Source organism: Sciurus carolinensis, chromosome 6 (genome assembly GCF_902686445.1).
Source record: "Sciurus carolinensis chromosome 6, mSciCar1.2, whole genome shotgun sequence".
NCBI classification, from domain to species: domain Eukaryota; kingdom Metazoa; phylum Chordata; class Mammalia; order Rodentia; family Sciuridae; genus Sciurus; species Sciurus carolinensis.
The window spans coordinates 11,936,283-11,950,177 of record NC_062218.1 but is presented as its reverse complement, the minus strand read 5'-3'; the positions used below and the strand labels follow the sequence as shown (position 1 = coordinate 11,950,177).

General features: G+C 40.2%; 1 protein-coding gene across 1 annotated transcript in view; it reads left to right on the top strand.

Moving 5' to 3' along the window:
- Window positions 1-1,342: 1,342 nt before the first annotated feature.
- The window catches only part of Dnah5 (dynein axonemal heavy chain 5), a 236,976-nt gene continuing 224,423 nt past the window's right edge, over window positions 1,343-13,895 (top strand). The window contains 1 exon segment of the mRNA XM_047556057.1: window positions 1,343-1,467. The gene's annotated coding sequence lies outside the window, so the exon portion shown is untranslated.

Sequence of the window (13,895 nt, the reverse complement as noted above, 5' to 3'; positions counted from 1 at the left end):
AAGAGAATAAATAACATCAAATTTCTCTTGGGAACCAAAGAGCATAATTCTTAAGGATAATTTATTTCTAATAATTTATTGAAATAAATAAGTGGATAGTCATACAAGAATTTGTACTTGGGGCTATTCATTATAGTATTATTTATAATAGAGAAAATTACAACCAATCTGAAAGTTAGAATGGCTAAATAAATTAAGGCCTATATAATCAGTGTTATATGCAGCTCATTAAGCCATATTTATAGAATATTCAGTAACATGAGAAAGTTTTCATTCTATCTTTTTAGCTAGAAATACAGGAATATGTGTATATACATGGGTCTGTATATATAACATATTAAAATTATTTTTATTGTTCATTCATTTATTTGCTGCTAAGGATTGAACCCAGGGCCTTGCACATGACAAGTACGTGTTCCACCATTGAGCCACACCCCCAGACCTATTTTTAATTACTTTGTTTTTTTTTTTTTTTGGTACTGGGATTGAACCTAGGAGCACTTTACCAATGAGTCACATTCTCAGCCATTTTTATTTTTTATTTTGGCACAGGTCTAGCTAAGTTGCTTAGGCTGGCCTGGAACTTGTGATCCTCCTGTCTCAGCCTCCTGATTTGCTGGCGTTACAGGCATGTGAAACCATGCCTCTACGTCTTTTTAAATTTTTTTTAAGGAAATGAGAGGGTATTTCTCACAGACTGCCCACATTATGGTGATATTCATTTTAAAAAATGTTTTTCATAACAAATTTTTATAATTAAAAAATAAATGATCAGAATCAACTCAAAAGAATTTACCCTGTAACTAAACAATATTGAGATTTGGATGATTTTTTCTTGAGAGATTGAAATCAAAGAGATTTTCTCTTCAATGTACCACCTTCTACACAGGCAGATGCATTTTAGTATTTACAGTCATTTTATCCTTTAGCCTGGTTCATATGATATAAATAGGCAGAGTTTTCTAGGTGGGGAATTTTTGAGAGGGAAACCACTGGAACACAGAGACAAGCTTGGTGTGGCGCTGAATTGTACATGAGGAGGTTCTGCTCCTGATCCCGTGAAGCTGTCAGGAAGGTCCCCCACCATTCTGTCTTCTCAGCAGGAGAGGCGGTGTGAATCAATCCGACTCTGAAGTGTGGGCGGGAGGCTGCCTCTGTTTGCTTAGTGTCTGGCGAGGTTCTGGGTGTATTTTCCTTTCAGCCACTGGATGGCAGCTCGCCTCCACCAGTGGCCAGCTGTTCCGGAACCCTTCCTCAGTACAGACTGAGCTTCCTGCACCACATTGTGCTTGAAAGGAAAGAAGAAACCGATGTGTGCTATCTCTGGATTAATCTCTGTTTATTAACCTCCACACATAGATTTTATAGGGTATGAGACTGAAATGCTGTAAATCTTGTAACTGGAATTCTGAGGATTTCTTCTTTAAAAGAAAAGAAGGAAGGCCGATAAACCCAAGCCTGTCACTGGTAGGTATAGTGCTCTTTCATGTGTTTTCTAGATCCATTACTAATAATAGGACTTGACCAATTTGACGTTCCTGTACTACAAATACCATTGCAACAATTCCCTGCAGGGAAAATATTTGTAAACCCTAGCTGATGGCTCCAAGCTATGGTAACTTCATGTTCAGCATATTGAAATTGACTTTTATGAATAATTCACAAATCCAAGTTTGCAATTCTACCCTATTTGATAATCACTCAGTGAAATGATAATAAAAGAGCACCTGCAAGAAAAATGTGGGTGTTGGTCATGGAGTAACCCTCATGCCAGTTGGCCTAGACTAAGGGGGAGGGCAGAAGTGCAGAATGAGGAAGCTACGTCCACTGTACAAGGGCCACAAGCCCTGGAGTCTGCCTGTTGCCCTTACCAGTGTTTCCTTCTATTGCTTACCCACAAACAATGCGGTCACTTCCTATGGCAACGGATTAAAAGGAAAATGAAAACAAGAAGAGTGAGAACAATAATGTCAGGAGAGAGAATGCCTTCAAATGGATAAAAAGAGGTGAAAAAATGTACCCCATTTGTGTACAGTGAATCAAAATGCAGTCTGTAAAATAAAGAATAAGAAAAAAGTAAAATAGAATACACGAGACTGGGGGAAAAAGAAACTTTTTTAAACAAAAAGGGATAACGTTTTTGATTTCTTATACTCTGTATAGATGATTTAAACTGATTATTCGTGATATGTTGAATGGGCACCTAATTTGTCAGATGAATTGCTAGCCACAGTACTCAAAGCCTCTGTTGAAAAACTTATCCTAATGCACTTTATATTTTTAAAATGTATTACTATTCCCTATGGAAACTATTGGAATTGAGGAAAGGACAACAGAATTTCATAGAGGGAACCATGAGATTCAGGAAGAACTCTGTAGAGGAAGGGACATGAAAACGTCCTTGTCCCTGGAGCAGGGCAGAAGGAGTGAGGGTGTTTCAGACAGGTCAGGAAAGTGCCTTTGGGGAACAGGGTGGGGATCCCCACAGAGGACTGGGTCGCTGCAGCAGCTTGGAGGGAAGGGCAGGGGTTCTCCAAGCCCTTTCCCCTCTCCATTATTGCCCACGGACTCCCTTCCCTTCAGGGCTTACTTTCCCATATATAGTGATTACGATTTTAATATCGAAATAAGAACTTTGAACTGGTTTTAATAAGGTTTAGTCTCTACAAGAGTCAAATAGAACTAATTAGGAAAAATAAACTCTAAATAGAGTGCTTACCATTTTGAACAGTTTCTACAGGGCCAACTTTTTTGATTTGAACATGTTTTCCATTTCATTAATTTTCTTTAAAAAAAAAATAGAGAAATGTAATTCCCAAGTGGGGATAACAGCTTGGAGAAAAATTACCTTCGACTCTAGTTCTTTTCGTTGTAATTGCCTTGCATTTTCTCCTAGGCGACTGCTGTTTTTGGGTTTCTGTGTTTTCTGGGTCACAAAAGTGACAGATTTTTCTCCTATTGCTCCATGTCCCTTGGTGAATTAACCCCTTCCATTTTTATTTTTCTGTGCTTTGTTATTAGTACGCAATGAGTTTAGTGGTCTGGCAGACACCAGTTCCAGCAGCAGCCTTCCTGGGTCTGCCTCACCTTGATATTGATTGTGAGATCCCAGTTTGTTCTAAAACAGTGCTCAGAATGGCAAGAAAAGCAGTGACGATGTGAGAGGGGACCCTGAGACTTGGGTGAGAGGTCACTTTCCTTTTGTGTCTTAGGGTCAGAAGGAAGGACAGGGAAAGGGGGTGGGGAGATGAAGAGAGAGGAGGAAGAGAAGAGTCAGGCACAGAAGGTGGAGTGGGCCTGGCTCAGGGACTGCCAGTGAGATGCATGCTGCGGTGGTTTAAAGGGGAACCTCCTTCTAGAATTTTCTGTTGGAACAGATCCACTTGTCAACTCTGTTTTGGGGAAGGGGAGCGGGGAGAACATGGAAAAGCAGAGAGAAATCATGGGCTGCTCTAGCTCACATTCAGAACACTTACCTCAGGGACTTATTTTCTGTCATTCTTTATAAATGAAAAGAAATTCTTACAGACCTTATTTCACTTTAAAATTTTTCCCTATAATTTTTAGAGATGCTACTGAGTCTACTTCATTTAAGTGATTTAGGCTGATTTCAAAGCTGAATTTTATGAAAAGCTCTTATCTTTTAAATCTTGTTATATTTTATGGCTATATTTTACGTATTTTGACTCATGAGCTTGACAGAGCATCCTGAATTCCAATATGTCTTGAAGGCCTGACAATCGGTATGTGTTGTTAGCTTGTTTAGACTGACCTTGCACTTGCTAGGCAACTGCTCTACCACTGAGCTATACCCCAGCCTACTGCATTTTATGTCCTTTGCTAGATTTTACGCTCTTTCAGGAAAGGACCTGTCCTATACTTTCTTGAATAACTTTCTTCATATCCCAGAGAAAACAGATCAATATTTATTGATTGCCTTTGGTGAGATTAAGGAACTATACTAAGTGCTTTTTAAAAAAATACATAGCATTTGTTTTAAAATCATATCTAAAACATGAAATTAATTTAATTATCACCTTAAAAGGGGATTATAGTACTAGGTTTGATATTTAATGTCTTTCTGTGCTACCTTTGGTTCCTATGAAACAGGAACCATCCTATAATTTTGATTATGTAACATTTGAAAGTTAAAACAATCCAAAGAAAGAAATTGTTCAGATTAGTTTCATGTCCAACACTGGATCACCAGGTAAGGGCTACAATCCTTACCTCAACCTGGCTTTCATGTTTTCATACCTAGATACATTTATATCCCAACTTGGAATTCACTTTAATCAGTAAAAGTTGATTTATGTAGTTAATTGTGAATTTCATTTGGCTGTTTCAGTCTATTTGGTAGCTAAATATATGGTTCAATATTAACTGTTTTCAGTGGAACAATTAATAATTGATAGAAAAACCAGGGTGCTGGCAATTCAGGAGCAGGAACTGGGTATTGCATTATGCAGCAATTGCTAGGTGGTAGGAAATGCATTCGCTTTACTCAGGTGTCCTTTCAGTTCTGCTCTGGTAGGAAGCTGTGATGTTGGTTGTGGTAGGAAGTAAGCATTGAAAATTCAACCTCAAGGAAGCCCTGAAGAAAACACTTGAGAGTTTCTATAACTTAACTTTGTGAGCAATAAAATAAATTTATTCTTTAAATACCTGGTAAATGGAATTTATGTTTGGTAACTGAAATAATATTTTAGCACTTTTGCTGTTGAGGGAAATTGCAGTGTCTGAGATCTGTCATTTGATATCCGTAGATAGTAATGACCTTTATTGTAAAGGCTACTGTGCTTAAGAAAGGAAAAATACAGAAAATACTAACCAGTCAGTGGTTATCTTTGTCTTCTTTGGTGATATAAATAAATCCTGTTTTGTTGGTAGCAGAGTCACTGTAATATAATTTGTAACTGTAGGTAGTTTGGGATTTAGAAAGCTAATTAGCTCCTGGATGAGGACAAATATGGGGCTGTGCTTCATTCATGTAATGAACAGTATGAAGACCCAGAAATACAGCTGAGGCTAAGTTGGAGAGACCGCTGCACTCTGAGTTTACCATGGTGTTGGTGAAGGCTGGGGTTGCAGAAAGAATAGCCCCTGGGCCTCCTCTTGAACTCTGATCTGCCACCAACTGCTCTGTTTGTGAGATGATCAAATCATTCTTTTTCTGACTGGATGCATCTTTTGATGTGACCCCGAATCTATTCTTAAGCTTTTCAAAGACAGCTAAAACCTACTTTGCAGAAATTACTGTCTGGCTTCAGATAAATGGATTTGCTGTATCTGATCCCATTCTTATAACTCAAAAAAGTTTTCTGCCTCTTAAATCAGCACATCCCATTTTAGTGCCAAACCCCTTGGCACAAGCATGGGTACCAACCACAGGTGTTTGTAAAATGTCTTAATTATTCTTGTGGATTTTTAGTTATGATTAAAAAAAATCAGACTACAGGGGGTCTGTGAAGTCAAGCTATCTCAAGTTGGTAAATTCCTCTATTAATATGCTTCTGGTTAATTAATGTGCTTCTGAGGGGATGATGTTAGAAGCTGGGGTAATTCTTTGCTGCTTTTAGAAGAAGTCTCCTGAGTAAAACTACTAACAATTCCTAATATTAGGATTTTATTTTACACTGAATGACATTTGATTCCCTCTTCTCATTAAGTTTTTCTCTCAGAAGGGAACATGATTTAGAGGTTACGATTTCCTAATCTTTTAGCATAAAAGCAAAGAGACCTAAATGCAAGGTTAGATGAGAATATTTTTATTTATTGGTGAACCTATCAATTTTTTTCTTTCTCTGCTTAACAAAAATGAACCATCATGCTAACAGCATAGACAACCCCCAAAATGTTCCCTTAGTGATCTTGACATCTGGCTTTCAGCAGGCTCCATGTGTCTGTGGGCGGGTTTTAGCAGGAGGAGGATGCAGCTGGAGGAGGCCCTTGGCCTTTTCCACTGCTCCTTGATGTCTCCAAAACCAGAGGTCAAATCTAGGTATGGGCAGTGCTGTGGTTTGGATAAGTGACCCCAAAGGTCTCTGTGTTAAAGGCTTGCTCCCCAGGGTGGCATTCTTGGGAGGTGGTAGAACCTTTAGGAGGTGGGGCTTCCTGCAAGGTCCTTAGGTCATTGAGAGTGTGCCCTTGAAGGGGTCATGGGACCCTCAGGCCCTTCCTCTCTCTGTTTTGCTTCCTGGCTATGAGATGAGCAGTTTGCTTCACCAGATACTTCTTGCCATTGCTGTCCAGCGCACCCACCAGAGACCCAAAGCAATGGGTGCACCTGACCTTGGACTGGAACCTGTGTGCCAAAACCGTAAGCCAAAATAGACCTTTTCTCTTTATATGTTAATTATCTTCTGTATTTCCCTTATAGTGACAGAAGTCTGACTAATACAACCAGTAACGTATGCAATAAAATACATTTCCTTTCTAAAGAAATGCCTGATAAACTAATTTAGAACCCGAAACGAGGAAATAAGAGTTGGCATTTTTGTTACTTTACATTTGGTGAATGATTGTACTTTGTTACTTAGAATGCCCACCTCTGAAGTGGAATAATATCAATTAAAAGGTAGCATAAAGGTAAAGATCATTAGCCCCTGCTGCTTCCAGAAAGCAAGAAATATCACATTAATTAGGTTCTTTTCCTCTCTCTCTCTGGTTAATACTGGTCATATATTTGATTCAGTCTAGAATTTCTGAAAGTACAAGTGATTAAGGAATGATGAGGTCAATCCCAAGCTGTTGACTGACCTTTAGATTATAATTACAAACAGGGTTCTAATTTAAAAAGTGTTGTTTTCCTGAGTTACATGTGATGTAATTTTGTCATTTGGTTTTAAACAAGGAAAAGCTGGCACAACCAAGCTAGGCAATATGATCTGGAAAGGTTCAACATGAAACTTACAGATCGAATATCCCTTATCTGAAATATTTAGGATCAGAATGTCTTGGATTTTGGAACATTTGCATAATGAGATATCTTGGGGATAAGACCCAAGTTTAGATACGAAGTTCACTTGTGATTTGTGTCTACCTTCTACACATAGAAGGAAATTCTATTAGTATTTTAGTGCACCTGCATTTTGACTATGACCTGTCACATTACAGCAGGTGGTGGAATTTTCTACTTGCCGGGTCTCTCACATCCAAAATGCTCTTTAGAATTTTGGAGCATTTTTCATTTCAGATTTTTGAATTAGAGAGGTTCAACTTGTGAAACCAGGCTGAGCAGCAACAACAAAGGCCGATGTCAGAGAGACTTACCATAGGAAACTATGATTGCACCTAAAATTTGGTGTCCATATTTTCATTCAGAGGTCCTGAGCCTGGGAGGAGAATTTTAAGAAGCATTTTAGCTTTGTACACAGAGAATGAGTATGGTCCAGGGAGCACTGTTTGTTCATCATGTGGGCATCTGGAATGGAAATTTGTTTCTATGGAGAAAAGAAGAGATGCTAACAGAGATGTTAACAAGCTACCATGTTCAACTGATCCACCACATTTCAGACGTGTCAAGTGATATAATTTTCCACATGTTTCATATGCCACATTGTAAGATGCTGCACATAGTATCCATGTTAAGTAACATTGCTGTTACTTAATGCATGCAGTAAGTTTTGGGAGCTAAGATCCCTTGCTTGGGTTCATTGTGTTTTGGAGCTGGACATTCCCTGCAAGATGACTGCTGCACCCACCTCACATTATTCGTGGGGAAAATGGGGTCACTGTGGCCGGTGGTGTATCACAGACCACACTATCTCCAGTATGTGCAAGAGTCAGAAGAGCAATTTTCTAAGTCAGGAAGCACTATTTCTACAGAGATACATGGAAGAGTCACAGGGAAGACAGGAAGGGAAGGAGAAAGGATGTTTCTGAGATTGTCTTTCCTTCAGTATCCCTCTCTCATCGCTAATTCTTACACTTTCTCCATTAAAGGTTCTGTAACATCCATGCTTGCACTTAGCAAGCATGCAGCATCTCTCTTCCTCCAGTGTAGACCTGCAGAACTGGGGTGCTGTTTTCAGTGTTTGCTTTATTTTAAATGCATCAACTTTCTATGTCCTCCTCTGGATTTCTCCTCCCTTCTCTTTGTGTTTTAACAGATGAAGCTTCTAGAAAACCTGTGCATCTTTCTTAGCTTGCACTGCACAATTCCAATTCATGAAAATGGTGACAAAACCCACAAGCCATACTACTCCATTTGAAACTTTTAGAATCATTATTTATTTTTTTCGAGTGGGCAGTCAAACAATCATGGCATCCATATATGATTGACTCCTTCATCTTCTTTTTATTATGCATTTTTCAAATTATGGAGGAATAAAGAAAAAGATACTGGATGGTTTGGGTCTCGCATACAGTTATAGTGGGCTTCATGTTTTCAGTATGGAAAGAGCAAATGGTAAAGAATCAGTGTTTTATTTACATTTCTTAAGTCATCTCGTCTCCAAAATGCACTTTCCTCTTGATGCTTTGTTTCTGTTTGTTTGCATGCTTCTTCAGTTTGTCTAAGTTGTACAAAAGAGAATCATCTGTGACCGCCATGTCTCCTTCCGCTACTGACTATTGTCAAATTCCACCGTTGTGTGTGTGTTTGTGTGTGTGTGTGTGTGTGTGTGTGTGTGTGTGTGTGTTTGGGTCAGGCTTGTTCTATTTGTTCCTTCTCATTCCTTCTTCAACCAGGATTTCTATGTAGGAGTAGCTTAGTCAAATAGATGTGGAAAGGGGACCTGGCTCATTTGGCTCAGTTTGTTTGCTTGCTCATTTTTGGGTGGCATGGGTGACCACTGCTTCTACCCATTTACTGAGTCTTGTCTTTCTCATGTCCAGCATGGTTCCTTTCTCTCTTCCCACTCCAATCCTCCTTGCATCCAACTACCCATGTAACCTCCTTGAACTTCCATCAATTTATTCTTTAATGACTCCCTAATGCCTGCAAGGGATGCTACCTACAATTGACAGTCACCTTCAACCTCCAGCTGCCTTTCGGAGATTAATCATCATTTTCCCTCACAAGTGCAGTATGAGACAAACTCTCTTGAATTCTAAACTCCAAGCTTGGGGCTGATTTTCCACATATGTTATTATGCTCTACCTTTTTGAATCTTACCCTTCTTCAAGTCTTGCCTGAAATTCTACCTCCTAGAAGTTTTCTTTGATCTTAAGGGCTCATAAACTGTATTTCATCTGACCTAAGCCCTCATCAGATGAAAGATATGCTACTGTGCAGTTCACCACTAAGAGAAACAGCTGTCAATTAAACTAGTGTGCATTACTTCTTAGAATCTTATTTTACTTTAACTGAAAAAGCTCTTTTAAATTTAAACATAGATTTAAAAAATATTACATCCCTCCTGTGCATCCATCCCAAGATAAATGCGTGAATTTGTTTAGAAATTTTGAAGACGTCTTCGTATTTAGGATCTGACCTCTTCAGAGGTTTCCTTCCAGCTCTCTGATGCCGTTATGCCAGTTGCAAAACTGGAGTTTTCTGGATTTTTCTGGAAGGTGCCAGTGCAGACTTTTAGAAAACAACCAGGGACACCTATTCCTTCCTCGAGTGGACCTGCCGTGGATTGTTGACTGTCTTATGGAGGTCTACAGTGGCTCTGACAAGTGCTGGCAATGACCCATCATGACCCATGCAACTCTAGAGGACCCTGAGTAGAAGAGGACCCTCTTTCAATGTGGCAAAAGTGAAAAAAAAAAAAAAAAACCAAAAACAAAAACAGTACAGCTCAGAATGGATGAAGCATGGCAGCTTCTCCTCCTGCTGAACCCAGTGACCATTTTTATACGCACAGCATGGTCGGTTCAAGGCATTGAACGACGAGTGGTTTGATCCCGCTGGGCTTCAGTAAGATGTTCTCAGAGCTGGAAACCGTGAACAATGTGTAGAAGGGAGCTGATGACAGTTGGGTCGCTCTCTCCTTGGAATGTAGAAACCAAAGAGCAAGACTTCTGAACAGCTCTGGACTAGAATTTGCATATTGTTCAAACTGTCCCTTGGGACTTGTCCCCTGCTCTGATATTGCCTCTCATCAGAGCCACAACTCTTTTGCAAATTAAAAGTGGTGGTTACATCTTTTGTTTATTAGATGCCTACGAGGATCCAGGGGTTTAGAAACATTTAAATCACTACCAGGCTGTTAGGTTGGTAGTTTAATTTCTGACATATAACTAAGGAAGCAGAGGCTCTGACATCGCACAATGTAGGTCTGTCTGACGCTAAAATTGCCCTTTTCTGTTATGCCACTTGGGATAGGTTGTATATACAAGGCTTCAAGGCCCAAAGTACGGAACTCTATAATTTAGGTATGAGTTCACTTGGGAATGTAAGCATAAAACATTAATAACTCCAAGCAGAGGCCCAAGTAAAGCTTATAGCTTATTTTATTTTATAATGTCATATTCTACAATTTTAAATTATATTCTACTTAAAATTACACATTTATTTATATGCTATTTGTTTGTTATCTGCCCCAACGAAGGCAGGAATGATCATTTTGCACTGATTTTGAGATGTACTTCTTTTGTATTTTCATATCCATGAATGCATCTTAAAATCAATGTAGTCTCATACAGCAGCAGCATTTTATTTTTCTGAGAGTTGCATAAAACAATTTTCCACCTTACAATTAATATTTGTTGATGTCCGTTTTCCTTAGCTATTCTATTTGGAGTACGCAGCCCAGCACCTGGCCCCATAAAAGCTCACACACAGGTCGGAGTGGAGCTACAACTGGGTTTTCCGGGTGAAGTCTCCTGCCTATATGAGGCCCATTGTCCACTCTTGCCTTTCCAGCATGCCTGGGTTGTTGGGGATTTGTGCACGGCCACATGCTCACCTTGGATGGATGCACTGTTTGCGTAGTAGGGGCTGGAGTGTTCCTGTTACAGGCCTGCCAGCTGAAGCTGCTTCCTGGTGGAAACCATCATGGAAAAGACTTCTTGATTTTCCTGCTGAGCAATGCTAGGCAATCTCCAAGAAATAGAATGGACTTTCTTTCCAGAAACTGAGGGTCGGTGTTCAGTTGTAGACTAGCGTCAGGCTTTGCTTTGTTCCTGCTGCTTAATGCTGGCTCTCAGTGAGCTTCCTTCGGAGGTCAGGACCCCCAAGAAGATCTGTGAAGGCACTTCTGTCTTGCCCAAAGGGACTGAAATTCAGCCACAAAGGCTGGAAGATTTGCAGTTTGCTGTGAAACCTCAAGAGAGTCATAGCTGTGCCTGCCAAACACAAAATGAAATGCCGTCAGCCATGTGTGGAAATCTTCCCAGAAAGTAACTCTCCCCAAGAGATACCTTGTGATGGGCCGCCGCTGAAATAAGGTGGTACCCAGCATGCCATGGGGGAAGCAGCAATCCAAATGTAACTAACGAGAAGCACTGATGTGATGAGCTTAGGGTCTGTCCTGAGGTCATGTGTCGACACAGCATTCCTGCTCTGACATGCTGACAGGGAAGACCAGAGGGTTCTATTTCCTGGTGCCTTTGCAACCCCCTTAGAGGAGAGGTCTTTGTGCCTAGACACCCTTATTACCATTCATAATTAGAACAGAGGCAGCTTCTCATCAATCCACAGAGGTTGATTTAAAAAATATCTTGGGGTCGGGGTGTATCTCAGCGGCACAGCATGAACTTAGTGTGCACGGGCCCCTCTGTTCAATCCCCAGTACCAGAAGAGATTGTGTCTTAATGTTGGGGCTCAGAAGATGATACCCCCCCAAAAGTACTTCAACCTGAGAGTACTTGGGGAGTGGCTAATGCAGGGGAGGCTTTCTCTAAGTTTCCTTATCTACCTCCAGAAAATAATCAGTTGTTGAAATGCCTTCCCTTGTATCCCTTCAGCCACGGCAGGAAGTAAGTCTATCCCCAACACCACGCCCAGATCCTAGTGGAATTCTGTCCCAGGCCTTCATCTGTTCTTTGGGCCCATTCTTCTTCCTTAAAAACCATATATTCCTCCTCTAAAATTGCCTACATCCTCCCTTCCCTCTCTCCTAAGAAGAGCAGACATAAACTTCTAAGTCTCCCAGAGTTCTCAGGTGTTCACCTTCCTGACAAGCCCTGTGCATGTAAGAAACTTGAATGCCTTCCTTCCTGTTAACCTGTCGACTGCCAGTTCATTTCTCTCTTGTGATGTCGAATAGCGGGATATTAGCAGCATAAGCCCCCAGTTTCCTTGGACAACCTGATAGGATTTGAATTGTTGGACCTTGAATCCCAAGGATTAAATCCTGAAGTCAACAATCCCAGCCTTAAATGTCTTGCCTTTTCTATATCTTGCTGAGAAGAGATCTTAGGTGAGAGATCTCTTTGCAAAGTACTTGGCTACGTTTCCCCATCATATCTTCGCCTTGAGGGTGATCAAGATGTTTAGCCACAGAGAATAAATTACCTTGGTTTATGTGGGTGTTCAACCTGTGAGCACAAGTAATTTATGGACATCATTTGCTATTTGCATACGAGATAGGCTGCTTGTTCTTTGCTGGGGAGAGAATGGCTCCTCTGGGTCACAATTAGCCTATCTGGCAATTAGTCACGATTAGTCACAACGCTGGCAGTTAATTGTGCACACAAAGTTGTTTAGACAAAGTAAGACTGAATTTCTTGACTTGAGCAATATATTCAGAGCGGTGGTTTCTTGGCTTTCTCTTGAGATGTGGTTTAAAGTTTCTCACTCACTGATCAAAGAAGTTATTTCAGTATCTCTGTTGACTTCAAGCTTATTGTTGGGCAGTGTATAGAATTAAACAAACATCAGAAGTTGCAGTGCCTTGATTGGCTGATAATCATGATTAAGAGGCATGGCTAACCGGTATAGAATGTAAACAGTATTACCCTAACAACATGAGGCTTTGGAATGCAGGGGAGACCTGAGGGCAGACTCTGGAAGAACAGGCTGGACAGTATAGGGGGACTTCTAGTAGTGTGGACATGGAGAATATGACACGTGCATGAGAGAGGTACAGGTGGCCTTCTGACCCTCCAGGGGACTCTTCCTCTGAGAGCCTGTTGGGTGATGAGTAGGAGTTAGAAGACCATTCTGGAAGAGCTGGTTGTGGCCAGGCCAGAAGCCGTACATATTGCTGTGATGTTTAGGGTTGGTAGGAGACAGCTCTGGAAGCAGAGTGTCACCCGTGTTTTAACGGTAAGGAACTGTATCTGTGACTTTGCATTAGCATCTCTTAATTGGGGGATAAAAAGACCTAAAAAAAGTGTCAAAGCTATACACTGGTGAATTTACAAAAAATGTATTTTCTTAATAATTTTTGCATGGTATGTAAGGGTACATGTTGCTATTTCAAGATTTAAAAAAGTTTTGCATCCATTGACTTTTTGAGTCCTTTGACTTTTGCATGTTGCCTTAATGAGGTGTAGAAATTCATGGTCTCTCGGGGCAAAAAGCACACTCAGGGTGGTTTGGGAACTTTACAGTTTTTCAAACCTGTAAACTTTTTTTGGTAATTCGGGATGGTTAAGACAGATTCTAGGCTGCACATTTCCAAGACTCTTTGAGTACCCAATCTATGTGCCTAGAAATGAGGTCTCAGGCCTGAGATGCGAGGGTGTGCCTTTGGAAGTCACCTTGAGAAAGAACTTCCCTAGACAGGGCCTGGTTCCACTGCTTTCTTTTTTTTTTTTTTTTTCTTTTTTATTCAATTTTAAAAATTTTATTTAAAAATTTATTTTTCTTTTTAGTTATACATGACAATAGAATGTATTTTGATATATTATATACATGGGGTATACCTTCCCATTCTTTTTTTTTAATGGTTTATTTTTTTAATTTTTACAGACTGCATTTTGATGCATTGTATACAAAGGGGTACATCATTTCGTTTCTATGGTTGTGCACGATGCAGATTCTCACCATTCGTGTAATC